We start from the raw sequence: 27,623 nt of genomic DNA, 5'->3' as shown, positions 1-27,623 counted from the left end.
GAATGCTCTATCAACCCTGACACATAAAAATAAAACTTATTAAAAGAGTTTAAAACCTTGTCAATCACTTTGAAGAATAAATCCCTCACTAGAACTAAATCCAAATTTGTATATAAAGTTGAAAAATCAAAAACTTCAACTGACTTGATATTGAGGCATCTAATTCTAACAAAGAATTAATGCTCCAGAAAGTGTTAATACCAGAATTCTTCTCAATTGCTGAACAATATTTCCTGAACTGTTCCCTAACAACTAGTAAGCCTGAGAAGCCTGGTGTTGGCTTTGTGGTTCGGGTGGCGGCTTGGGATCCTAGGGTCCTGAGTTCAAGCCCCATTGGCCACTGAATTAAAATACACCAGGAGATTGACTCAGCCTGTCATCCTTCTGAGGTCGGCAAAATGAGCACCAGTGTACTGGTAAGGGGGACACTGCATCAGTGGCATAGCCGCGTCCCAACCAATGATGCAACCAGCAGCCACAGGCTGCACTCAATAGAGAGAGATAGTAAGCCTGAGTTAACTATAACCAATAACTGTTTGGTGTAACACTGCCTGGCACCGGCTATAAATTTATACTTGTATGGGTTCTTATGAAGCTTAGGGACCAGAAAAGCCGAGGAATAGAAAAATGTACCTCTTCACATTTAATACTGGAATTATTAACTAAAACTTCCTGATGCTCAGAGATAATATCTTGGAGTGACATGACAAGAAACATATGTGCTATTTCCCATACTAGTGAAATTAACCGTATTAATGCCTAACACTCTTAATAAAACCTCCTACATAAAACTTTTGACAAACCACATCAAAATTATTAGCAGCCTTATCCACTGGAGCTACGACAGTATGAAGCTATCATGGAGATCCCGAAGTCTTAATGAACACTCGGCTTGTTCAACACTGGTTTAGACCGACCCAGTGAAAGCAAGCTCCGACTACTAAAAAGCTATGAATGAAAAAACTTAATCCCTAATTAAAAAGAATGAGATTGAAGAGTGTATGGAAGGTGGTTCCACAGGTGGGGGAAAAAGGAATAAATGAGTGGAGGTGAGGAGTGGTTCTGGATTTAGGCAGTTTCATTCAGAGGGGGGTCCGTTTTTTGCACCTTTTTCATGCAATGCTATAATATTGGCTGATTTCCAAGTTGATGAAAGATGACCGATTGTAAATGACAGGCTGAAAAGGGCAGAGAGGATGTGCAAGAGCAGCAGAGCAGGTTTTTAGGACACGTGACCTGATGCCGTCCGGTCCAGTTGTAGAGTCAGAGTTGAAGGTTGCCAGAAACTTTCCCCCCTTTTCAGGAACAAAACACAGAATTCAGGAGCAGTTGAGTACGAGTGGGAAGGGTGGGTGCAGAGAGTGAGGAGTTGGGGCACAATATTTTGAAGAAAACCCAGAATTGAGGAGTTCAGCCTTCTCACAAGCGGAGTTGGCTGTGGAGCCATTTGAAGTGAGGGAAGTTTGTCCAGAGACGGACTTGACAAGGCACCACCAGGTTTTAACAGAGGGGGACATGTTTGAAAGCTCATTCTTGAGATTGGACAAATGTTGTTTTCTGGCTCTCCCGAGAGTAGACACACATTTGCGGGCTTTGTGGAATGATCTGAGGTTGCCTTGGGTTGGATTTGCCTTCCAGCAAGAGAATGCAAGTTGTTTTAAAACAACTGCCTCGCCACAAGATTAATCTCTTTTGGCTTGCCTCGTTATTTTCTTAACTTGCCTCTGCTTACTCCGATACTGATATAAATCTAACTCCTATCCTGTTTTTTATACATCATAAATGCCTTCTGTTTCTCCTTAATACCATTCCTTATCTCACTGCTCAACCACCCTGGCCTCTTTCTACCTCTAGTTTTACACCTCATTGGAATGTACTTACTCTGCACTCTACACATTTGCTCGTTGAAGGTTTCCATTTTCTCTGATGCTGATTGTCCTCTTGTTAGCTTCTCCCAATCTTATCATTACTAAAATAGTCTGGAGTATTCCTGAAGAATATTTCTCCAAGAAGTAGCAGCATGTTCAGCAGTTGAACACTGCCAGTATGATTACATAATTTCCAAGAGGTCATCTGGAAGTTCAGATGACAATGTGTTGAACAATGCGAACAGGTGAAGCCCTCGACTAAACATTCACCTAAACAATGTGCAATTTGAAGAACAAAAACCTTCCTGATACAACAAATTTATGTCCACAAGTTCCACAGTTCTTCTTTGTCCATATGCTTCACAAGGCTGCGGGGTAACATCATTGGCTGAGGGCGTGGCTGTGCCGCTGATGCAATGCCCTCTCTGCTGAATTTGGAATTTGGCCATCGTGCCGGCGATAGCTTGCTCTTCACAAAGGATACCATGGGATCTTTAACATCCACCAACGAAGGCCGGCAGACAGGATGCCCATTTAGCGTCCATCTGAGGGATGGCACAAACATTGATAAATCATCCTGCCTGTTATTTATTCGTTTGCAGCCTGTAGCAGCTTTGCTGTATCATTTTTAGGGGGCATGACTGTGCCGTTGATGCAATGCCCCCTCTTACCAGGATGCTGGTATTAATTTCGCTGACGACGGAAGGATGGCAGGCTGAGTAAACCTGCCTGGTGTTAATTCAACGGGTTTTTGGGTGTCGGAATGGAATGAAAGATTGGAATTGAAAGAGTTGAAAACAAAACGGAATGAAAGTGTGAAGGTGAGCAGTAATTCTTGATTTTGGTAGTTTTACCAGAAGGGGATTGCTGGCGGACCTTGAGCGCCGTGTGGAAATAGGTGGGGAACATATCTCAGACAGAGCAGGGGAGTGAGGCTGGAGAGGAGATGGTAGAAGACAGAAAGATGATGAACCTGTCTGCGGTAAGAGATCCAAAGACTCAGCCTCATCATGGGAGGTACCAATGATCCTAAATGCCTTGATTAATACAACGTGAAGTCGAGAAAGGTGAGAGGAGTGAACACCAGCCCAGAGGGGAGAGAAGTTCTCCATCAGGCTGTGGACGAAAGCTTTGTATGTGGTCAGGAGCTCATGTGGGCCAAGGAAGGACTTTGCATGAAGGAGTATGCCCAGCCGGCGACTGGCTTTGGAGGCCAGGTTGGAAATGTGGCTTTCCCAGGAAAGATCATGGCAAATAGTGAGACCCAGAAGCTTGAATGAAAGGACTTCTTCAAGAGAGTTGTTGAGAAAGTAGAGAGGGGGGCTTCCAGACAATCCTTTCAGAGAGACAAAGTGAGAGTGTGAGATTTGTCCCGATTGAAAGGCATGTTCCACGTGTTGGACCAGCTTGTGATTTTATCCAGATCTGCAGAGTGAAAAGGATGCTACTTGCCAATCTGAGGGATGACAGATGGTACGGCAGAGGGTGGAGTCATCAGCAAAGAGATAAAGAGGATTTTCCAGAAAGTCAGAGAGAGGTCATTGATGAAAACCAGAAAAAGAACAGGGCCCAGAACACTGCCTTGAGAAACTCCAGCCTGGAATGGAAGAGGGGGTGAGAGAACTCCATTTAGGGCCACACGTTGGCTGCGACAGGAGAGGAAGTCTGCGAGCCATGAGTGGAGATGTCCTTGGATACCATAAGAAGAGAGTGGTGAGCAGGGCACGGTGCCAGACCATATTGAAAGCACGCGATATGTCGCGGGATATGGCTCTGATTTAATGTCTGGCATTGATGATCTCCATCCATTGTTGTGAGAGCAGAAGCAGCATATCCTAGGTAGAGTAACCTGGTCTGAATCCAAATTGATGATCGGAAATCAAGCCATTGGAGAAGAGGAAGGATTTAATGTCTGAAGCGATGATAGATTCCATAACTTTGCTGATGATTGGGAGAAGGCTGATTGGTCTGTAGTTGCAGGGATCTGTTTTTGCACATTTTTTATGCAGAGTGGTAATGTTTGCCAAGCAGACGGCACATGACCTTGAGCAAATGAGAGAGTGAATAGAACAGAGAGAGTGTGAGCAAGAGCAGCAGAGCAGGTTTTTAGGACACATGGGCAGATGCCGTCTGGACCGGTTGCAGAATCTGAGTCGAGGTTTGACAGCAAGCTCTCCACCTTGTCAGGAGAAAAGGACACAGAGTCCAGGAACAGCTGGGTGCGACTGGGTAAGGTGGGTACAGAAAACGATGGGTTTGGGACACAAGATTTAGAAGCAAACACCGGGTTTAGGCATTCAGCCTTTTCACGTGCAGTGTCAGCTGTGCAGCCATTTGAGGTAAAGGAGGGGAGGGAGGGGGAACAAACAACAGAAGCAGTCTTAATCAGATGCCACCAGGATTTGGAGACAGGAGACAGGTTTGAGAGTTCAGACTTGAGATTGGAAAAATGTTTTCTGGCTCTCCCGAGGATAGATGCACACTTGGTCCGAGTTTTGTGGACGGAACTGAGACTGCCTTCAGTTGGATTAGCCTTCCATGAGGCGAAGGCAAGTTGTTTCAGGACAACTGCCTCACCACAAGCTTTAGTGTACCATTGGCGGGAGGAAGGGTAGGGCAACTGGAATAAATCAGAGATATATATATATATATATATATATATATATATATATATATATATATATATATATATATATATATATATATATGTGTGTGTATATATATATATATATATGTGTGTATATATATATGTGTGTGTATATATATATATATATATATATATATATATATGTGTGTGTATATATATATATATATATATATATATGTGTGTGTATATATATATATATATATATATATATATATATATATATATATATATATATATATATATATATGTGTGTATATATATATATATATATGTATGTGTATATATATATATATATATATATATATGTGTGTATATATATATATATATATATATGTGTGTATATATATATATATGTATGTGTATATATATATATATATATATATATATATATATATATATATATATATATATATATATATATATATATATATATATATATATATATATATATATATATATATATATATATTCTTTGAAATAATTCCCAGACCAGTTGATGTCAGAGGAACGAGTTTTCTCCATCAGGCTGTGGTTGCAGCAACTTGTTGTAGTTGAATCAAGGATTCACTGGATCATGGGTGTGGCCCTGCCGGTACCTGGGTGGGAGGACGAAAGGCCGAGTCTTCAGGTCCTTGGTGCTTCCAGTCGTGCTCTCTGTATGTGAAACTTGGACTCTGACCAGGGATCTGAGACGGAGACTTAATTCCTTTGGTGCCAGGCCTCTTCAGAGAATCCTTGGCTATCGCTGGTCGGTCTTTGTGTCCAACGAGCGATTGCTGAGAGAGACTCGGATGAGATTTGTTACCTACATCATCCAGCTGAGCACCAGCTGCAGCTGTCTGAACATGTGGCTCTTTTTCCTGACACTGATCCTGCTCACCAGATTCTCTCAGCAAGAAAGCCTCGTGAGTGGAGGAGGCCAATGGGCTGACCACATGCCTTGTGGTTGCAGCAGGTTGATCAGCATTTCAAGGAGATGTGGATGGGCCAGGCATCTGCCTGGAGGATGGCCAGATGAAGGCCCTGGAGTACCGGTGGAAAGTGGACACAGCGACGCACTGCTCCAGTGCATGCTCCCATACCTGACCTGACCTGACCTGAAGTAGCGATGGGAGACCAGTCTAGAAGTTTGATGGCTGCTTGGAGACCCTGCCAGTTGGCCTGAGTGAAATGCCAGACTCGACAGCGCCGAGGTGGTTCTCTAATAACAGTCAGAGAGATATCCACTTGAAGAAGCAAGTGTTGAGATGAACCAATTGGAGTGGAGGAAAGACAGCAGATATTTTCAAGGAAATTTGTCAAAATCAGATCCAGAAGAGATGGAGTACTGTTGATTGAGATCAAGGTCGGGAAGTTGACAGAATGTCAGTCCCAATGAATCACAGAAGTCTTTTGCTGAAGTGCCATGGCAAGTGAGAGAGGTACCCACACCCAACCAACTAGCATGATGACAATTGAAGTCACCACATATGAGGACGAGAGAGTTGGGATGAGAGGATAGAAGTTGGTCCGTGTTTTCGGAGAGCGAGATGTAAATGGAGTCATCACTCTTTGGTGGACGGGACAACACACATATAAACTTGAGGAAGGAGCAGAGGGGAAGCCGTAACCAGAGGTATTCCTGGCAGTGCATGGTGAGTGAGGAATAGAGTCTTTGATGAAGAGAACAACTCCTCCACCAGGACGAGGCTCAGGTCTGTCATACCAGAGGAGGGAGTAACCAGGGAGAGATACTAGGGAGTCAGAGACATCTTGAAGAGGAAAGTTTCTGTAAAGCAGATTATATCTGGTTTATCAGTGGCAACCTGATTGTAAAGATCTGTCAGGTTTGAGTGAAGGTCGTGGATGTTTGAGGTCCACATTTAAGGAAGAGGGAGGGGAAGAGGTTTTGGATGCAGGGGAGGGGAGGACGGAGGAGGAGGGAGGAGGTAAGGAGAGTTGTTGAAAGAGTGTGGGGGGTTGCAGAAGAGTTCGGGGAGAGGACCGGATGAGGAGGAGAAAAGGCTTGGTGCTGATGGGTTGAGGTACAGTGGGGAGTAATTAGAGAGGGGGCAGAGGGCAGTTGAGGATTGGAGGAGGTGGAGTGATGAGATGGAAGAGAGAGGATGGATGTGAGGGGGAGAAACTTTGGGAAGGGGACTGAGGGGAAAGATTGGAGTGAAAAGGGTGAGCGGAGTTTTTGAGAAAGATGAGAGGGAAGCTTGGTGGGGGAAGAGTGTGAAGGTTTCTTTGAGAGGGAGAGGAGAGGATGATAGCAAACATGGCCAAGGTGCAGGAGGGTGATGGGAGAGGTGGGGAGGAGAATAGAGGGGAAAGGTGAGACTTTGTATAAATATGGTGAAGAAGGGAGTGGGCAGTGGTAGGTACAAGAGTTGAGGGTTTGGGAAGAGAGGAAGCTGTGCTGAGAGGAAGGAACGAGCATGTTTGTGGTGATGATGAGTGTACTGATTGAGAGTGTGAGATATCTGTTCGGTTAGAATGGAGCCCACAGATGTTATAATGTTGCGGGGCCGGGACGTCGGCCGCGGCACTGCCGCCAGATGGAGCCGCAAGTCGGCTCGACCGATCGCCCGGAATTCAGATCGTACTGTTCGGAAAAGTCCGAAGAGCACGGGTCCCTTTTGGACCATGAAGGGTCAATGTTTCCACCACATGGTACAGGGTTATTTGCCAAATCTTCAAAATACCGAGAGACCACGTGGCGATCTAACGAGCCCTCACACCCTCGACGGAACTCGAGCAGAAACGAGCCGCTTAGCGTGCTCGTTCCGTGTGCGATTCCGAGCGGTTTAATCGGCGAGAACCGTCGGTCAAAAATGTCCCCTTACGGCGGCACAACGGCCTTGCTAATTCTCCCCGGCACGTGACACGCTCAGTCAATGAAAGAATTGACACGGACGAGCTGAAAACATTTAACAATTGGGGTTTATTTATAATAATGCAATAATGGGGGACGAGGGAACACAGAAGAGCAGATTTAAACTGACTATTATTATTAAGCACGTAAATACAGTCAAAAACACTTATACATTTCACTACTTATCAGATGGGCCCACGGACACACACCCAAAGAATCGGACCAATGGTCTTGATTAGGACCTGCCTCGGACCTGTCCACCTCATGTGGTCTTCGAGCTGACGAGTGACCCAGACCAGCGTCGCGAAGCGGTCCGCAGAACCAGGCACCGGCGAGGCGCCTCCGATCTGTGCGATGCAGTCAGCGCCGGACCCGGCCAGAGATGCACACTCGACAGACTGGTCACGCACTCGACAGACTGGACGCGCACTCGACAGACTGGTCACGCACTCGACAGACTGGACGCACACTCGACAGACTGGTCACGCACTCGACAGACTGGACGCGCTTCGAGCCCACTGACGCAAGCATTCGTTGCTCCTTTTTCGTTTTCCCCCGAGATGTGATGTCCACGAGCAGTGATGTACCTCATCAAGATGAGCACCCGCGTACTTATTAACCTCCGCCATCGAAGATGGACGGAGGTTACTGTTTTCACCCCTGTCTGTTTGTTTGTTTGTGAACAGTATTACGGCAAAACTCCTGGACGGATTTTGATGAAACTTGGTGGGGGGATTAGGTATGGTCCAAGGATCATACCGTTAAATTTTGGACTTGGTCCAAAAAAACCCCCCTTTTTTCAAAAAAATTTCGATTTTATTTGAAAAATATTTGCATTTTTTTTTTGCATTTCTACATGTTTTAAGTGATTTCCAACCCCCCCCAAAAAAAAATTGTTAGAGAGAAAAAAAAAACAAATTTTGCAACTTTTTTTTCAAAAAAAATTTCGATTTTTTTTTTTTGGCATTTCTATATGTGCGTCGATCTAGTTTAGTTTATTCAATCGTGGTTGAGTAGAGTCTGATCCGTTTTTACCTACAATGAATAGGATATCAGGTTCACTTAAGTGACCCAGCAGTATTGGCGGCGGAGGTTTTGCACTCTGCCGAGTGTTCACCCTGTTTCGTTCACCCTCGAGTCACCTTGTTTCAGGGGGGGGGGGGACGTCTCCGCCCTCTCCGTTCTCGATCTGAGGTGGTGAAGTCCGTGATTGGCCAAGGAGGCCCACTCCTCTTTTTCTGGGCGGAGTCCCAAGCGAACTCCCGCCCACATTCGTGGTCGGTGGTGTGGGGATAATGACATCGGGCAGAGCGAGGTGAAGGTGAAACGATGCTGGCGTGGTTGTAGTTGTTGGTGGTGTGAATAAAAGAAAAGAAAACCTGACTATTAAAATAACTTCACAGCGCATTTACATTTATTCACCCATTAGACAAGGGGAAGGAAGCTATCTATAAAACACATACTTACCGAAATCACTGAGCTCTCGGAACCTGAATGTTGTGTGCTCATGGTTTCCAGATTCGCAACAACAATACCACACACTTTGAGACAACAGAGGAGGAGCTGATACTGAAACAGAAGACAGTGAAGAGGTGCCAAAATTGGAGGTAAGGATGAGGAGCAAGATGGGAGGGGTAAGGAGCGGGGATAACAGGTGAGGGGTTAAGAGGAGGTAGATTTAAGTAGGAGGGGTAAATTGGCACTGAAAAGTTGGGAAAAAAAGGACGATTGATGGAACACGAACATCCATTTCAAACTGGGAGTTAAAAATTTTATCAGCCTCTTGCGTAGCGAAGGCTGCTCATAGAGAGCTCGGCGTTCTTCTTCTTCTTCTTCTTCTTCTTCTTCTTCTTCTTCTTCTTCTTCTTCTTCTTCTTCTTCTTCTTCTTCTTCTTCTTCTTCTTCTTCTTCTTCTTCTTCTTCTTCTTCTTCTTCTTCTTCTTCTTCCAAAATCTTAATCTCGAGGACTCGACTCTTGTATATACAAGATCCGGATCTCCTTAAATACTGAGCACATGTACACATCCTCGTATTGAGGGTGCCTTTTGAGAGCGTCTATCATGAACTTTTAAATATATTCGGACATTTGCTTTAAAGTTTCGAAAAGTTCACGTTACTATTTAAAGATTATTCCATTTATCGTATTGTAATTTCGTAAATACATTATTTATTTCGTAAATACATTATGACGCGTTTCGCTATTGGCTTAATCAAGGCACGTGACGAAATATCGGAAGTTGTTGCTGTTGTTTTTTTTTTTTTTTTTAATAAAAATAATTTTTTTTTTAGCCGACAAAATCTTTAGGACGCTGCTCGTGGACACATTTGTCCTTGTTTTATTAAGTCAGACATGTGATTAAAGACATTACGTCAGGGATACAATAAAGGAGAATTAAGAGAATGGAGAAAAGAAACGTTGTAACAGTGGGACTTTTTAGACAAGGGATGAAGGAAATATTGAATTGAAAACAGTCTTTTGAAGAAGAAGAGTGAAATTTGATGCAATATTTTGTTGATACAAAGTGAATTTTGATACAATACCGAGAACCACACATGTGAAAGAGGTCACATTTTATTGAATTTCATTTTATTGAATTATTGAATGAATGAAAGTTGTCACATTTTAAGAGACCGTTTTTTTTATTTTTATTTTTATTTTTTTTTGAAAAATTACGTAAGATTATGAAAAGGAAAGGTTGAAGAAAAAAAAAATCGTGAAGGTGTTATTGTGAATGTGGGTTGGCAAAAGTCGTCGATGGTCGATCAGCGGAAGAGGAAGAAGAAGAAGAAGGAAGAAGAAAGAAGAAGAGTTGATGCAGAGTCACGTGGTTACATGGGGTATGATGTGAGGTAAAAGGTATTTTTTGTTTAAAAAAAATTTTTTTAAGACATGAAATAGAGGGAATAGTTAAGAGGGATAGGAGGGTGGAGGGAAAAGTGGAAAAAATGAAAAACTGATCGCAATAAGGACAAAATACAATAAACATGATTGCGCACACAAACAGGAAGAAGGGTAGGCCTCAAGGAAGCCTGATATCAAAATACGATGAAAACTCCACAATGAACACGAGTTTTAACACAAGACCGAAATAGAAACACACAGAGATAACAAAATAATAGTAAAAATGCGCCAAAAACGACCGCAAAAATTATCTTTGAGAAAGTTGGCAGAGACCCTGAAGAACAGCTGCCGTCGTCACCTCAGCTCAATGTCATCCTGTCAGCCTACAGTTCCAGAAGTAGATCAACACAAAAGTTTTGTTATACAAGGTGTAAGGCCCGAAATGGACGCACGCACGCACCCACGCACACACACACACACACACACACACACACACACACACACACACACACACACACACACACACACACACACACACACACACACACACCCGAGGAAGATTAGATGTAGCCCAGAGAGAAAGAGAGTAGTTGAGGATAAACGACTCAATACCTGGTGCGATCGGCAGAGCAACGCAACCCAAAACGCTTAGGGAGAGGTAGGTGGGAGGAATACTGGTGGTGTCTAATGTGTGGGAGTGGGAGGTGTGGTGTTGCAATGTGGGAGGTGCAGTGTTGTGCCAGAGGAAAATGGGATTGCGAGTCAGTAATGATGCTCTTTGTGCGTCCAAAGAAGACGGGATAGAGAGGTGGGTATAGAGAGGAGAATAGATGCGCGAGGCGAAATATCCCTAACCTAGCCGTGTAAAGGTCTGTCTGTAACGTGTACCCCCGTGGGATGCTCTGCCTGAGAGTTCCCACCTCGTACATGCGCTACACACTGGTCCGTCTGGCTGCATGGGCGTGGCGGAACGATAACAGCACAGCAGGGAGTCTCGGCAGTCGCCCTGGATCAGGCTCTCAAGAAGAAGCATGTCCTGCCAATCACACACCAATAGCAAGACAGTGAGCGGAGAGCCAGCGAAGGGGAGGCAGCGAAGAAGACGCAACGAAGAGAGCTAACAGCTCCGCGCTCCCCCTTTTATAAGGCCTGGGCGAAGGGTGGGGTGATGACCCAAAGCGACGTGCTGTGACCCCAATCCTGCTCCTCTGTTGGGCCGGCCACCGTGGCCCTAGCCACGCCCTGCCAGGCTCTGGGAACGGAAACTGTCTCAGTTGCCCATCCGCTTCGGCACGGGTCGAAGCTGCTGACTCAACATCGGGTATGCTCCCTGAGCCAGCACCCCGGCCCTGAACATGCTCCGAGTGCAGTCTGAATGTCGAATAGCAACGGACTTTCCCCGCCACTCATGGGTCCCCTCTCCTGAGCCAAAATGCACACTCGGGCCTCATGCCAAACTCCTGGATCGCCCTTCTTGCAACTCGTTGCCCCTGTCTTTCCGTGGTCTGGCGACTGGATGAGGTTCATATCAATTCCACGTGCTCACCCGGAATGTCCACGGTGACATGCGTTCGAGCCATTAACATATGTCGCTTGGCCAAGCATCGCGCAGTCCCAAGGAAAGCCCGAGTCATGCAGTACTCCTCCATATATAGTGGCTAATTGTAGTGATGAAATGGTACGATGGTGTGTGGGAATATTTTTCCCATGTGCGCGAGGCATTTGTGGTTGCAGTGGTCAGGTTTGGTGAGTGAGGTGTGAAGTAAGGTGAAGTGCCGGTTGGGGATTGGCGCACATATTTGAATGAAATAATGGCATGCGATGCGTCAGTGGTATCGTGTGTAGTGGGGTTGTCGTTTCGAACCATGGGAGGCATCGTGGTGTGCTTATTATCAATCGCATATTGAATGGCGTGTGTGCGTGCTTGCTTGTTTTGTACCATGGCTAAAAGGACAGGGTTAGGGTAGGAATCAGAATATGAGATAGTTACTAGACCTAACTACAAGACCCACGCAACGCACTTTGTCAGATAGACTAACCCACTGGACATGAGTGGAGGACTAACTGCACAAAGACTAATGAAATAACTGCCTGGGGATCACTGTATGTTGGGTGCCATTGCCTTGGAGGCATGCTGTTTTTTAGAATCGCAACAATGTATATATATATATATATATATATATATATATATATATATATATATATATATATATATATATATATATATATATATATATATATATATATATATATATATATATATATATATATATATATATTCAGCTCTGGAAAAAATTAAGAGACCACTGCAAAATTATCAGTTTTTCTGATTTTACTATTTATAGGTATGTGTTTGAGTAAAATGAACATTTTCGTTTTATTCTATAAACTACTGACAACATTTCTCCCAAATTCCGAATAAAAATATTGTCATTTAGAGCATTTATTTTCAGAAAATGATAACTGGTCAAAATAACAACAAAGAGTCAGTGTTTTCAGACCTCAAATAATGCAAACAAAACAAGTTCATATTCATTTTTAAACAACACAATACTAATGTTTTAACTTAGGAAGAGTTCAGAAATCAATATTTTGTGGAATCACACTGATTTTCAATCAAAGCTTTCATGCGTCTTGGCATGCTCTCCACCAGTCTTTCACATTGCTGTTGGGTGACTTTATGCCACTCCTGGAACAAAAATTCAAGCAGCTTGGCTTTTTTGATGGCTTGTGACCATCCATCTTCCTCTTGATCACATTCCAGACGTTTTCAATGGGGTTCAGGTCTGGAGATTGGGCTGGGCATGACAGGGTCTTGATGTAATGGTCCTCCATCCACACCTTGATTGACCTGGCTGTGTGGCATGGAGCATTGTCCTGCTGGAAAACCAATCCTCAGAGTTGGGGAACATTGTCAGAGCAGAAGGAAGCAAGTGTTCTTCTAGGACAACCTTGTACGTGGCTTGATTCATGAGTCCTTCACAAAGACAAATCTGCCCGATTCCAGCCTTGCTGAAGCACCCCCAGATCATCACCGATCCTCCACCAAATTTCACAGTGGGTGCGAGACACTGTGGCTTGTAGACCTCTCCAGGTCTCCGTCTAACCATTAGACGACCAGGTGTTGGGCAAAGCTGAAAATTGGACTCATCAGAGAAGATGGCCTTACCCCAGTCCTCTACGATCCAATCCTTATGGTCTTTTGCAAACCTCAGCCTGGCTCTTCTTTGCTTCTCATTGATGAAGGGCTTTTTTTATCTTTGCACAACTTCAGCCCTGCCTCGAGGAGCCTGTTTTGAACCGTCCTCGCCGTGCACTTCACCCCAGCTGCCGTTTGCCATTCATTTTGTAGGTCACTTGATGTCATCCTACGGTTGTTGAGTGACATTCGAATGAGTTGGCGGTCATCCCAGTCAGTGGAAAGTCGTTTTCACCCTCTGCCAGTCTGGAGCTTTGTTGTCCCCAATGTCTGCTGGTTGACCTTGCTCTTATGAACCGCCCGCCGTCTTTGAAATTTTAAGGATGGAAGCAACATGACGCTCACTGTATCCCTCTGCTAGTAAAGCCAGAATTGAACCCTTGTTTTCCTCACTCAAAACTTTTCCTTTCAACTCTTTTGGCATAGTCAATAGGTTATTTTTTGATTCCAATTACTTTTGAGGTACTACTAGCACTGTGTTTGCCATCCAGCTGGTCCGATTGCAAGAGGATAGTGATGACCACAGCAGTGGTTTTTATACTCTTCCTTGTTAAATAAGATTCGGATCAGGTGATCACCTAATCAGTACCTCACGAAGTAGAATGAGGTGTGCCTGTGTTGGAATTCAACAGACACTGGAATGGAATGGCTGCCATACATGTAGAGATGCTGATTTAAAAAAAATTTGGACTGGTCTCATGTTTTTCCAGACCTGTATATATATATATATATATATATATATATATATATATATATATATATATATATATATATATATATATATATATATATATATATATATATATATATATATATATATATATAGTTACGAATTTGGGAATTTGATTGCACACAACATTCAGGTTCCTTTAGTCAGCGATATCGATAAGTGCTTGTTCCCTAGATAGCTCACCTTCCATTGTTTAAATGTTCAGAAATCAATTAGATGCGCTACGGATCAATTTAATAGTTAAGGAACGAAACGATGGAGACGTCCCTCCCCTCTCTTCTGCGAAGAGGAAGAAGAACCCTGCCGTCCCGTGACTCATGATGTCAACAACTCCCTCCCACCCATGGTTGAGCGGGGGATGGAGCACGAGGGCATGGGTCATGAGTCACGCCAGGAGCGGGGGAAGGGCGGGAGAAGGATAAGAGGCGATCTTTTCTTTGTTGGAGATGGATGTTAGAGATATATATATATATACCCAACAACAACAACACGCTCACCTTCTCCCGATTCTGCTTCTTCTTCTTCCTCTTAACCTCCTCCTCGTCTTCTTCCTCAATTTTTTTTTTTTTTACACTTCCATGTCCTAATCTGTTGAACTCTCTCATACATTATTTTTAACAACAAAAACGATCTTATAATGCTTCATCTTCCTCTCTCACACATGTGGTACTCTTTACTGTTTTACAATGCACTACTCTTCTGCTATTTTAACAGACTGCTCTCATTTCGACCTCTCCTTCATTCCTTGCCTAAAAAATCCAACTATTACAGCGCTTCTTCTCTCCATGCTCTGAATTCGCCTTCATTGCATCCATCAAGAATTGTGTTAAATCGCATCTCTGACCTAAAACTTTTAAAAACCACAGTTTGCCATGGATGCTCGCTTTCCATCAAACATTCTTTTTTTCCAACTTCAGTGCCAACTCACCCCCCTCACCCCTCACTCTCACTCTCAAAGCAACCATCCCACTCTTCTCCCTCCAAGCCTCCCTCTCACCTCTCTCAAAAATCCCCCCTCACCTTTCTCCCAGCTTTCATCCCCCTCACTCTTCCTTCTCAAAGTTGCGCCCCCTCTCATTCACCAACCTGCCTCCCTCCACTGCCCTCTCACCTCCATCTCTTCACTCCACCTCCTCAAATCCTCACTGCCTTCTTCCTTGTCTCTTGTCCCCCCTCTCCCCCAGCACCACAGAGCCTTTTCTCCTCCTCATTCGGCCCCCTCCCCTCGCTGTTCTGCAATACCCCACACTCCTTCAGCAACCCTCCTTACCTGCCCCCCTCATCCCTTGTCCTACCCTCCCCCTCCCCTCCACCTCCTGCACCCAAAGCCTCCTCCCCTTCCTCTTCATTAAAAGTGTGGACCTCAAATATCCGGGGCCTTCGCTCAAACCTTTCAGATCTTTCCATACAGGTTGCCACTGACAAACCAGACATTATCTGCCTAACAGAAACTTTCCTCTCCCAAGACGTGTCTGACTCCCAAGTATCTCTCCCTGGCTACTCCCTCTTACGGTATGACAGACCTGAGCCTCGTCCTGGTGGAGGTGTTGCTCTCTTCATCAAAGACTCTATTCCTCACTCTCCATGCACTGCTCTCACTCCCCCACACCCCCAGGAATACCTCTGGCTTCGGCTTCCCCTCCACTCCCACCTCATGTTTATATGTGTACTGTACCGTCCACCGAACAGTGATGACTCCATCTACACCTCACTATCCGAAAACATGGACCATCTTCTATCTTCTCATCCAAACTCTCTCTTCCTCTTATGTGGTGACTTCAATTGTCATCACGCCAGTTGGCTCGGTGTGGGTACCTCTCTCACCTGCCATGGCACCTCAGCAAAAGCTTTCTGCGACTCATCGGGACTGACTCAATCGGTCAACTTCCCGACCCGGATCTCAACCAATGGTACTCCATCTCTTCTGGATCTGATTTTGACAAATTTCCCTGACAATATCTGCTGCTCTTCCTTCGCTCCAATTGGTTCTTCTGACCACGTCCTTGTCAAAGTGGACATCTCTCTGGCTGTTATCAGAGAACCACCTCACCGCCGTCGAGTCTGGCATTTCACTCAAGCCGACTGGCAGGGTCTCCGAGCAGCCATCAAACTGACAGACTGGTCTCCTATCACTACTTTCTCAAACATCAACTCATCCTGGGAATTCTTTCAAAGAAACTTGCTCTCCCTCATGCACAGATTTATCCCCTCTCGTGTTCAGTTGTCTTACCCTTCCTCCCGCCCTTGGTTTACTGAAGCTTGTGGCGAGGCAGTTGTCCTGAAACAACTTGCCTTTGCCTCATGGAAAGCAAACCCAACTGAGGGCAATCTCAGTTCTTTCCACAAAGCTCGGAACAAGTGTGTATCTACCCTCAGGAGAGCCAGAAAACAACATCTTTCTCATCTCAAGTCTGAACTCTCAAACCTCTCTCCCTCCTCAAAATCCTGGTGGCGTTTAATCAAATCTGTTTCAGGTGTATGTTCCCCCTCCATCCCCTCTCTTACCTCAAATGGCCACACTGCTGATTCCACACGTGATAAAGCTGAATGTCTAAACTCGGTGTTTGCAGCTAAATCTTGTGTCCTAAACCCATCACTATCTCTACCCACTTTACCCAGTCGCACCCAACTGTCCCTGGACTCTGTATCCTTTTCTCCTGACAAGGTGGAGAGCTTGCTTTCAAACCTCGAGTCAGATTCTGCAACCGGTCCAGACGGCATCAGCCCACGTGTCCTCAAAGCCTGCTCTTCTGCTCTTGCTCACCCTCTCTCTGTTCTATTCACCCTCTCATTTGCCCAAGGTCATCTGCCATCTGCTTGGAAATCTGCTAACATCACTGCCCTGCATAAAAAAGGTGCAAAAACAGATCACTATAACTACAGACCAATCAGCCTTCTCCCAATCATCAGCAAGGTGATGGAATCCATCATCGCCTCAGATATGAAATCCTTCCTCTTCTCCAATGGCTTGATTTCCAATCATCAATTTGGTTTCAGACCAGGTCACTCTACCCTGGATATGCTGCTTCTGCTCTCCCATCAATGGATGGAGGTCCTCAATGCCAGACAGGAAATCCGAGCCGTATCCCTGGACATATCACGTGCTTTTGACACAGTCTGGCACCCTGCCCTACTCACCAAACTCTCTTCCCATGGTATTCAAGGCCATCTCCACTCATGGCTCGCAGACTTCCTCTCCTGTCGCAGTCAATGTGTGGCCCTAAATGGAGTTCTTTCATCCCCTCTTCCTGTGCAGGCTGGAGTTCCTCAAGGTAGCGTTCTGGGCCCTGTTCTTTTTCTGGTTTTCATCAATGATCTCTCGGACCCTCTGGAAAATCCTCTATTTCTCTTTGCCGACGACTCCACCCTCTGCCGTACCATCTGTCATCCCTCAGACCGGCAAGCAGCAGCTTCTTCACTCACTGCAGATCTGGATAAAATCACAAACTGGTCCAACACGTGGAACATGTCTTTCAATCCAGACAAATCTCACACTCTCACCATGTCTCTTCGAAAGGACCGTTTACAAAACCCCCCATCCACTTTCTCAACAATCCTCTGGAAGAAGTCTTTTCTTTCAAGCTTCTAGGTCTCACTATCTGCCATGACCTTTCCTGGGAAAGTCACATTTCCAACCTCGCCTCAAAAGCCAGTCGCCGACTGGGAATCCTCCGTCGTGCTAAGTCCTTCCTCGGCCCTCTTGAGCTCCTGACCACTTACAAAGCTTTTGTCCGTAGCCTGATGGAGTACTGCTCTCCCCTCTGGGCTGGTGCTCCTGCCTCCCACCTTTCTCGGCTTCACGCTGTCGAAACCAGGGCATTTAAGATCATCGGCATCTCCCGCAATGAAGCTGAGTCTTTGGGCCTCTCACTCAATCACCGCAGGTTGGTCGGTGGTCTTTCTGTCTTCTACCGACTCCTCTCCAGCCTTGCCCCTCCTGCTCTCTCTGCGATTTGTCCCCACCACATTTCCACAGGGTGCTCAAGGTCCGCCAACAACCCCCTTCTGGTAAAACTACCAAAATCACGAATCACTGCTCATCTTCACTCTTTCATTCCTCTTTTTTCTCGCCTTTGGAATAAACTTCCTCACTCTATTCTTTCCCATTCTTCCCTCCAGGCTTTCAAAACAGCTGTTCACCACCACCTCTTATCTTCCCCCATCCAAATCCTCGATCTTTTCTACCCCCGATAATCCACCCAAGCCCTCTTCCTTCATTTCTCCTGCTTTCCTTCCTGAAAGTCCCTGAAATGTCCATCTTCTCTTCGCCATGTTCCCCGTCCCATCCCCATCCCTCTCCCTTCCACAGTTCACCTAATGTGTCTGTTCCCCACTGTTTTGTCCCTTGCACTCCCGCCCCTCTTGTCTCATGCCTCCTTGCTGTGAGTTGTGTGTTAGCTCTCATACGAGCCTCGACCAAGGTATACAAAAAAAAAAAAGGTGTGCGAGGCGATCCTCCGGTTAAATTAAATTCCGAGTTTAAATTATTTCCGATACGCAAGATGGCAGTTCAAGGCGAACGGGAGCAGGGGGTAATGAATTTAGAAATGTTAGAAATCATGGCTCAGGGCGAAATGACCATGCAGAACATGCCCATTATGCAGGTTGAACACCCCCCACAAACAAATGCAGAGTCTGCAATGGGCACAGCGGCGGGGGCCGCAGTGTATGACACCCCCCTCCCTCCCTCCGTCAAAATCCCTCCTCAGTCCTGGGCAGATCCGCGCCCGATAATGGCGAACCGACTGCCACGTGGTTATTTGACGTAAGAGACATGCTCGAGGCGTTGATGGGAAAAATGGAGACAAATATACAAAGCAAAATGGATGGCATGAAGGAAGAGATGAAAAACAAAATTAAAGAAATGCTGGGTGAAATGCAGCGCATGGGGCTGGATCTCCAGGCTGGGAAAAAGACAATCATGGCACTTGCGAGGAGCGAAACGCGGGCAGTGGAGCTCAAAATGGCGACGCCACGTGCTGGAGCGAGCGAGCTGAGGGGGAGTGTGGACTGTGTCGGCCCCACGGTGGAGGATAAAATAATACGGGAGACATGTTGGACGAGACTCGTAACGGCAGAGAGAGTGACGGTGATGGAGAGGGAAAAATTAAAATGGGAGACCGAAACGTGCAAGACGAGACACGAGGTGACGACGGCAGAAATAATAGTGGAGACGAAGGAAACGAACAAGGTGACGGAAACACAAATAGTCACGGAAACAGAGACACGGGAGATAGAGGATGAATTGGACGGGGTGGAAGAAACTAAAAACGAACACACACACACACACACACACACACACACACACACACACACACACACACACACACACACACACACACACACACACACACACACACACACACACAGCGAGGGACCATGAGGGGGAGCTCGGGGAAGGTGTCGTGACCCGGTGCAAGCAGCTGGATAGCCTCCTTCAGGAATGAGGGGAGGGAATGTGTTCCCTTGAAGCAGATCACGACCAGGTGGGTCCGGTCGAGCTTTGTGAGGTGGAGCGGATGAGTGAGGCAAACGGGTGCACGCTGAGCTTGGGGGTTATGGAAAGCACTGGACCCCTTGTGGTGGTGCTAATTCCCAGCGTGGTTGTTCCGGTGTGTGTGGTGTCGAAATGTGTGTTTGAGAGTGTGCCGAAATGCGTGCTTTCCAGCATGCATGGTGTGGATGAAGCACCGTGTGTGGATGAAGCACCGTGTGTGGATGAAGCACCGTGTGTGGATGAAACACCGCGTGTGGATGAAGCACGGCGTGTGGATGAAACACCGCATGTGGATGAAGCACGGCGTGTGGATGAAGCACCGCGAGTGGATGAAACACCGCGTGTGGATGAAGCACGGCGTGTGGATGAAGCACCGCGAGTGGATGAAACACCGCGTGTGGATGAAGCACGGCGTGTGGATGAAGCACCGTGAGTGAATGAAACACCGTGTGTGGATGAAACACCGTGTGTGTATGAAACACCGTGTGTGTATGAAACACCGTGTGTGGATGAAACACCGTGTGTGGATGAAACACCGTGTGTGGATGAAACACCGTGTGTGGATGAAACACCGTGTGTGGATGAAACACCGTGTGTGGATGAAGCACCGTGTGTGGATGAAGCTCCGTGTGTGGATGAAACACCGTGTGTGGATGAAGCACCGCGTGTGGATGAAGCACCGCGTGTGGATGAAGCACCATGTGTGGTTGAAGCACCGTGTGTGGATGAAACACCGCGTGTGGATGAAGCACGGCGTGTGGATGAAGCACCGCGAGTGGATGAAACACCGCGTGTGGATGAAGCACGGCGTGTGGATGAAGCACCGCGAGTGGATGAAACACCGCGTGTGGATGAAGCACCGTGAGTGGATGAAACACCGTGTGTGTATGAAACACCGTGTGTGTATGAAACACCGTGTGTGTATGAAACACCGTGTGTGTATGAAACACCGTGTGCGGATGAAACACCGTGTGCGGATGAAACACCGTGTGCGGATGAAACACCGTGTGTGTATGAAACACCGTGTGTGTATGAAACACCGTGTGTGGATGAAGCACCGTGTGTGTATGAAGCACCGTGTGTGCTTGAAACACCGTGTGTGGATGAAACACCGTGTGTGGATGAAACACAGCACGTGACAGGAACCGTGTGTGTGTGCGTAGTAAGGTGTGTGTGAGTGAAAGGCGATGTGTGAGAGAGACCGCGTGTGTGAGAGAGACCGCGTGTGTGAGGTGTGGCGGTATGAGAAGGAGATGGCGGTTAGCATGCGGGAGACCGCAACCGCATGTCCTAGTCTTATGGTGAGGTGTGTGAGCGTCGTGGTACGCAGGAGTGTGCGTGTTGAATGGCGACGACGACTGCAACAGATGAGGGACAAAAGCCGGGTAGCGGCCGTAGCTGTTTTGAGGACCGTGCCGGATTGGCACAGCAGCGAGCACGGGGTCCGTGCTGTGCTAGGCACAAGGCCGCCACGTGCGCGTCTGTGCGAGTGAAATTCAGTCCGGAAACGTCCGCGGCGGATACAAGCCGATCCCGCGGGATGGACAGAAGTTAGGCTGGAAATGTGAATTCGGATCGGACGGGTTCTCCAAGCGAGCGTGTGTGTAAAGCTCCATGTGGCCTGCACTGCACATTCTGTTCGCAGAGCGTGCGAAGCGGCTCCCCCGATGCGTTATGCGTACCCCGGCTTGTGCGAGAAATCGTGCAGGTTCGCGGTGCGAGTGACGTCATCGGGGATTCCGCGGCGCGGGTTACGGACGGGCAGAGCACATGTGCTCGCGTGGGGAACCCCTCGAACGCGGGGCTTGCTTTGGGATGCGCAGTGACGTCGTGGCTGCATGGTTGAAATGCGGCAGAAGGGAATCCCTGCCGGATGTTACCGTCCAAGGGGACGAGAAACGAGAACAGCTGCCATGACGTTACGGGGAAAGAGCGCAGGTTGCGAATTGCCGCACTGATGTGCGCAGGTAAAAAAAAAAGAAAAAAAAAAGCAAGCCTCGCCACTTCGAGTGGACACGAGCCCCAGGCAGGGGGTGGAAGACCCCCCTTGCTTAGGGAGCACAGGAAGTACTAGTTAGGGGTATGGGTTAGAGTTAGTTAGACCGGCTTCATGGGGACATGAGTTGTTCCTCATGGAACCCGTGGAATGGATTAGGTGGAGGGATTTCAGTTTAGATTTAGGAAATGGGAATTGTTGGATTTTTGGAGACATGGACAGACTGGAAATGTGAAGTGGAGACGGAGCTTAGCTTCGTAGAGTAAATGGAACGTGCATGCGTTTTAAGGGATGACGAGGGAGCACGAGTTAGTCAGGGGTTTAGTTAGAAGGATGGCAGTATAGAGTGTTGGTGTGAGTTGTGAAATGGAAAGTGTGTGAGGAATGAGTGTGGGACAGTAGGCCCAAATGTGTGAGTGGAGCGAATGTAGTATGCATGGTGCGATGACTGATTGGGGGGAGGAGTGATTCCCACCCAAGTGACCCCGGCGTCAGTTTAATGTTAGTTCGAGGGTTATTCAAATTTACTAACAGGAGGTCATTTTGTTGGTGTCGAGAGAAGGCACGAAACCCATTTGGAGGGGTGCAGGAGTTCATGGACCGGCTGGGAGCATGGCTGTGGAAAGGTGAGTTTTGTTTAATGGGCACCTGGGCACCGGACTAGTCGGCCAGAGTAGGCCAAGGGTCCAAGAGGGGCCGGGATAGTGTAGTGGGCACGGGCGACCCGTCGGAAACGGGACCCGTAGCGCCAGAATGCCACGGGGGCAGTGTAGTGGGCACGGGCGACCCTCGGAAAGGGACCGGGGGCATCAACACGCCACATATGCATCGGAGGGGGGCAATGCCAGAGAGGGCAACCCCCCACGTTTATAGGGAGCAGCTAGGCTCGGAGACAGCCTGCGGGCCTGGTGGTGCCATGGTTAGAGTTCGGCAGAGGGGGAGTTCCTGCCAGTTGAGCCACGCTGCCCAGACAGGAAATTGTGTGAGGGCACGAATGAAAATTTGAGGGCAAGGCCCAAAGTTATAATGGACACCAACACAGGCGACGGGAATCATGGTTTTTAGAACCGATAGTTTTAAAGTGTGAGGCGTTTTTGGAAAGTCCCGGGGTAGTTTCAGGTTAATGAATGTTAGGGTATATAGGAGATGTACCCCTTCGCACCATCCATCCCTTCGCTCGTTGTAGGCCGCTGGACTCACCTTGGTAGATCGCTGAACTCTGAGGAGGCCATTCTGAGGCTTTGTTGGGCCTCGAGACAGGACACCAGTTTCTCCCTATTCCCCTCTAAAAAGGATTTTAGGGGTTGGGAGTAGGCTCGGTGGACATGACAGGCAAGCTATAAAGGGGGTTAGGAAGCCAATTATAAAAGGGAAATAAAAATAATAAAAATAAAGAGGGGATAAATTTTGTTGTGTTGTGTGGCAAATTAAGGGAGTGGGTATGGACAGAGACAGGCAAAGGCGATAGAGTGGGGGGAGACAGTAGGCTAGTTCCGAGCCCGCCTTCAGAGCGGCCAGCACCACCGCACTCCCTCCAGACCTAATGGAACCACACCAGAGGCTGGCCAGCTTCATTGCCGGCCTGTTGTGCTACAGCCGCCTGTTCTGCATGGACTTGCCTTGCCATGCCTCGTTTGCCTGCCTCTGCCATGACCCCATGCCTGCTAGCCCTTGTTTGCGTTTGCCCCTGTGTCCATCCATCACCATGTGCGCTAGGACCATCCAGTTTTGCAAGAACTGCCCTGCAGGCAGCCCGTGCATCCATCATGCTAATTTGTGTTTTGCGACCATCTCCATCCATTCCCCTGCATCAATGAACTTTGAAATGACTATTGCCTTTCCCCTTTCACAGATCACAAGTAATGGATAAGTCAAATGAAAATTGTAAATATGTGGAACCTCACCTGCCTGTTTGTTTTTGCGCCGGCAATTTTAGTTAAGTTGTCCGAATGAGTCTGTGAGTGTGTTTAGGTAGTTAAGCAGCGCATTAGGTTATTTATTTTTGGGACACGTACAAAGAAATGTCGCACTCAGGGATCCGAAGGTAGAACGTACTGGGGGAAAACTTACACATGCTGGTCACAGGAAATTTTGACGACTCGGGACGAGTCTGTAAAAAGGGGAGGGGGTAGTGTTACGAATTTGGGAATTCGATTGCACACAACATTCAGGTTCCTTTAGTCAGCTATGTCGATAAGTGCTTGTTCCCTAGATAGCTCACCTTCCATTGTTTAAATGTTCAAAAATCGATTAGATGCGCTGCGGATCAATTTAATAGTTAAGGAACGAAACAATGAAGACGTCCATCCCCTCTCTTGCGAAGAGGAAGAAGAACCCTGCCGTCCCGTGACTCATGATGTCAACAACTCCCTCTCACCCGTGGTTGAGCGGCGGATGGAGCACGAGGGCATGAGTCACGGGTCACGCCGGGAGCGGGGGAAGGGCGGGAGAAGGATGAGAGGAGGTCTTTTCTTTGTTCGTGCGAAAATTTGGAGTAGTAAACTTTTTGCTTCGGCAGAGAGTAGTCACTCAGCAGACCTTCATGTCCTGTTTGGCTTGGGTTAGGGTTGAGGCCTTCGGAAGCTTTTTGCTTTGGCTGGCTCAGTGAGCTTCGGCTGCGGCCTGGCTCGGGAGGAGGCTTTTTGGAGGCTTTTTGCTTTGGTGGTTCAGTGGGCCTTCCCCTTCTGTTTGGCTCGGGAGAGCTTTTTTCCTTCGAGCTGCTTTGTTTGGAAGAGAATTGAGCTGGTTGCTCGGCTCAAGCTGCGAGTGGTGGCTTCTTCTTCTTCTTCTTTGTTCTCCATTTTGGTTCCCGGCTTGGTGCGACTCATCGACCTCTTCTTGGAAGTGGATCCTCGGGGAAGCGACGCATCGACGGGAAGGATCGGCACCTTGTTTCACCAGCACGTGTTGAGAAGTGCGGGAGGATTCGCGGGAGCTCGGGAAGGATCGCGGCTCACGGCGATTGGGTCCAGCTCGCTCTCGTTGGAGCCCGGGTCCGAGCAACTTGAAGACCACACGAGGTGGAGAGGTTCGAGATTGTCTCTGCGTTTCAGCTCACCTGTCTTCCGAACTGGAGCTCGTTATTAAAGGCCTCAGCCACCATTTCTTGGGTGTGTGTGTGTGCGTACGTGTGTCCGTGGGCCTGTCTAATAAGTAGGAAATTGTTAAGTGCTTTGTGTGCTGTAAATGTTTGCATTGCATTTCATATAGACTGTCGTAGTTCTTTTGTCGTGCTTTTGTTGCTTGTATAATTGCATATGTGTTTTGCCTTGTTTAATTGCATACGTGCTTAATTATAATGAATGTCCTTGTGTGAATGTAAACCTGTTCATTGCGTCCTCTTCCCTTAATTGAGCTGCCATCTTGCACTCGGAATATAGTTGGTTTTTAAATCGCCGGTAAAGTCATCGGGTTCAATGGGACTGCGCGATAATACCCCGCTCGGTTATCCCAAAAAGAAGCGAGCTGCTTAAGCGGCTCGTTTCCAAAGCGGTCCCGTTGAGGTACAATCTCTTGGTAACCAACCCGCGCGAATAATTAGGTTAATCGAAGATTTGGCGATCGGACCCTGTAGCGTGTGGGTAGAGTGCGGACAACGTTGTGGTGTGGTCACAAACACACCCGTGGCTGGTTTCCGGCGTTGATCCGGAAAGCCGCGACTGGATTGTCCGTTCGGTGGGCGAAGCGACCGCTATTGGTTATACGTGGTCGTTCGCACGCCGCCGGACAGGAAATGTATAACAATATATATATATATATATATATATATATATATATATATATATATATATATATATATATATATATATATATTGTTGCGGTTGTGGAAATTCGCAAACCACCATTCAGGTCCCGTAGGTGAGATATCTCTGTAAGTACAAGTGTAGTTAGCCCCAAACCCGTTGTTTAGAGGGAATAAATGTGATTCATTCGGGCTGCGACGCTTGGAGATGGCCGTTTTTCTGTTCTATCTTTATTTTGAACCAACCACGTCTCAACCGCCATCACACCACAACCACTAACCACAACGTCGCTTCACAACAACAACAACAACGCCAACAGCCACGATCTTTACCTTCACAACACGCTCCCGCAAACATCGCATCACCGCCATTCCGAACGGCACCATGGCCATAAACCACCACCATAAACCCTCCACCACCTTCACCTCTCTCCTTCTGCGGCCATTCCCGCACCACCTGTGAGCACCGAGCGTCGGGCTGTCCTGGGCTCGTACAAGGTACGTGCCGAGCCGCGAGTGAAAAATGCGGCCTTGCCGAGGAGAATTCGGATCAGGAATGCTACACGCCCACTTCTGATCCGTCCAATCAGCAAGCGCGGGGCGGTTTGGCCTCGCCCCCAGGCGCGTCTGTGCGGAATCGAGATATGCAAATTCTAGGATCAGGGGAGATTCACGCCCCTTTTTCTCCGTCCAATGGGCGAGCGTGGCTCCGTCCCCGAGCTCGTTCTGATCCAGAAATTTTCATATGGGTTCCCCTGCTGGCCTATAAAGTGCCGAGCACAAGGCGAATCTGGGCAGAGTCGGTTTGGGCAGAGTCGGCCTTGGAAGAGCGGAGAGTGGCAGAAAGAGAGAGTCGGTTTTGGAAGAGCGGAGAGTGGCAGAAAGGCAGAGTCGGCCTTGGAAGAGCAGAGTCGGTTTGGGCAGAGTCGGCCTTGGAAGAGCGGAGAGTGGCAGAAGAGCGGAGAGAGTTTTGGGCAGAGGCAGTTTGGAGCGCGGAGTGGAGTCGGGAGGCGAGGGCGTCCCGGTGGTTTTCGGCAGTCGGCTGAGGAGAATTGGGGGAAGAGACCGAGGAGCTCGGGTCTGAGGCAAGGAAGACGGCGGTCGGCGACGAGGTCGCGGTGGAATCGCTCGTCACGGGACCCAAGCAAGCCAGCTATACTCTTTCCCCAGAGCATCAACAATCCCCCCCCCTTTTTCCTCCGCGCTGAGATAGTGCGAAAAGGGGGCCCCGTTCCCACCCCACTCCAAGCAGTGCCAATGAAACCCGCGAAGGAGCACGAAGTCGGAGCACCGCCGCGCTGCCACATTTGCGGCTCATCACAAAGACACGGGTAGGACCCACCCGGTCTTGCGGACCTGACCGCTCTTTCAGGTCCCGCGCAAATATTGGCCCACAGGCCCCGTCTGCCCCCTTGCCTTTGAGGGTGGCCTTTTCTTTTGCTTTTGAGTAAATGTGTTGTTGGCGCCGTCTGTAAAGTAAAACTGTTTAAGTGTTGCCGTGTGCTCGCGTATTCGGTAGTATCTCTGCGTCATTGTTTCTTTTGTTACATTTGCTTTTTGTGCATAATTGTTTTAATTGTATATGTGTGCTCTCCGTGTACCGCGGAATAAATGTGCATTATGTTGAACTGTTTTCCCGTTTCGCTTCGTCTTTTCTTTAATTGAATCTCCATCTTGCTTCACGTAAAGGGTTGGTAGTGGGCTTAATACGCCCCAAAATTAATCGTAACCGTCGAGGCCGATGATAACACCGCTCGGTTATCCCGATAGTACGGAACGGGTCGCTTAAGCGGCCCGTGTCCGGGGTCGACCTGCGGTGAGGTGCGATCGCCCGGTCTACCCTCCGCGTGGGTACTTAGGTAGGTCGAGTTTGGCGAACAACCCTATCCCACGCGGGTGGCCGATTGGCACGATCGTGGTGAGGCCGAAAGGCCCACCCGTGACTCGCTCCCGGCGTTAGTCCGAGAGGGTCACGACAGAATTGTCCGTCCGGTGGGCGACGTGCCGCGATTCGAGTCACGTGGCCGTTCCCATGCCGGCGGGCGCGAATTCGCACCAATATATATATATATATATATATATATATATATATATATATATATATATATATATATATATATATATATATATACATACATACATACATATTTGTAACATACTCATTGGACAGGGACGAAGGCTCTGAAGTGGGAACAACAGGTTTAATTTGGACACAGGCACAACGCAACACTGCACAGCATTGGAA

At 47.5% G+C, this 27,623-nt stretch overlaps 1 protein-coding gene across 1 annotated transcript in view; it reads left to right on the top strand.

Annotated features, from left to right (window-relative positions):
• The first annotated feature begins 10,140 nt into the window (after positions 1-10,140).
• LOC147034406 (protein eva-1 homolog A-like) overlaps positions 10,141-27,623 on the top strand; it is a 49,378-nt gene continuing 31,895 nt past the window's right edge. Inside the window, exon 1 of the mRNA XM_085882540.1 lies at positions 10,141-10,222. The gene's annotated coding sequence lies outside the window, so the exon portion shown is untranslated. The remainder of the gene's footprint in view (positions 10,223-27,623) is intronic.

Source organism: Eptatretus burgeri, chromosome 1 (assembly GCF_056783735.1).
Source record: "Eptatretus burgeri isolate ZD-2024b chromosome 1, Ebu_testis_v1, whole genome shotgun sequence".
Classification (NCBI taxonomy): domain Eukaryota; kingdom Metazoa; phylum Chordata; class Myxini; order Myxiniformes; family Myxinidae; genus Eptatretus; species Eptatretus burgeri.
Note: the sequence above shows the minus strand (reverse complement) of the source record. Positions and strands in the feature narration are given on the sequence as shown.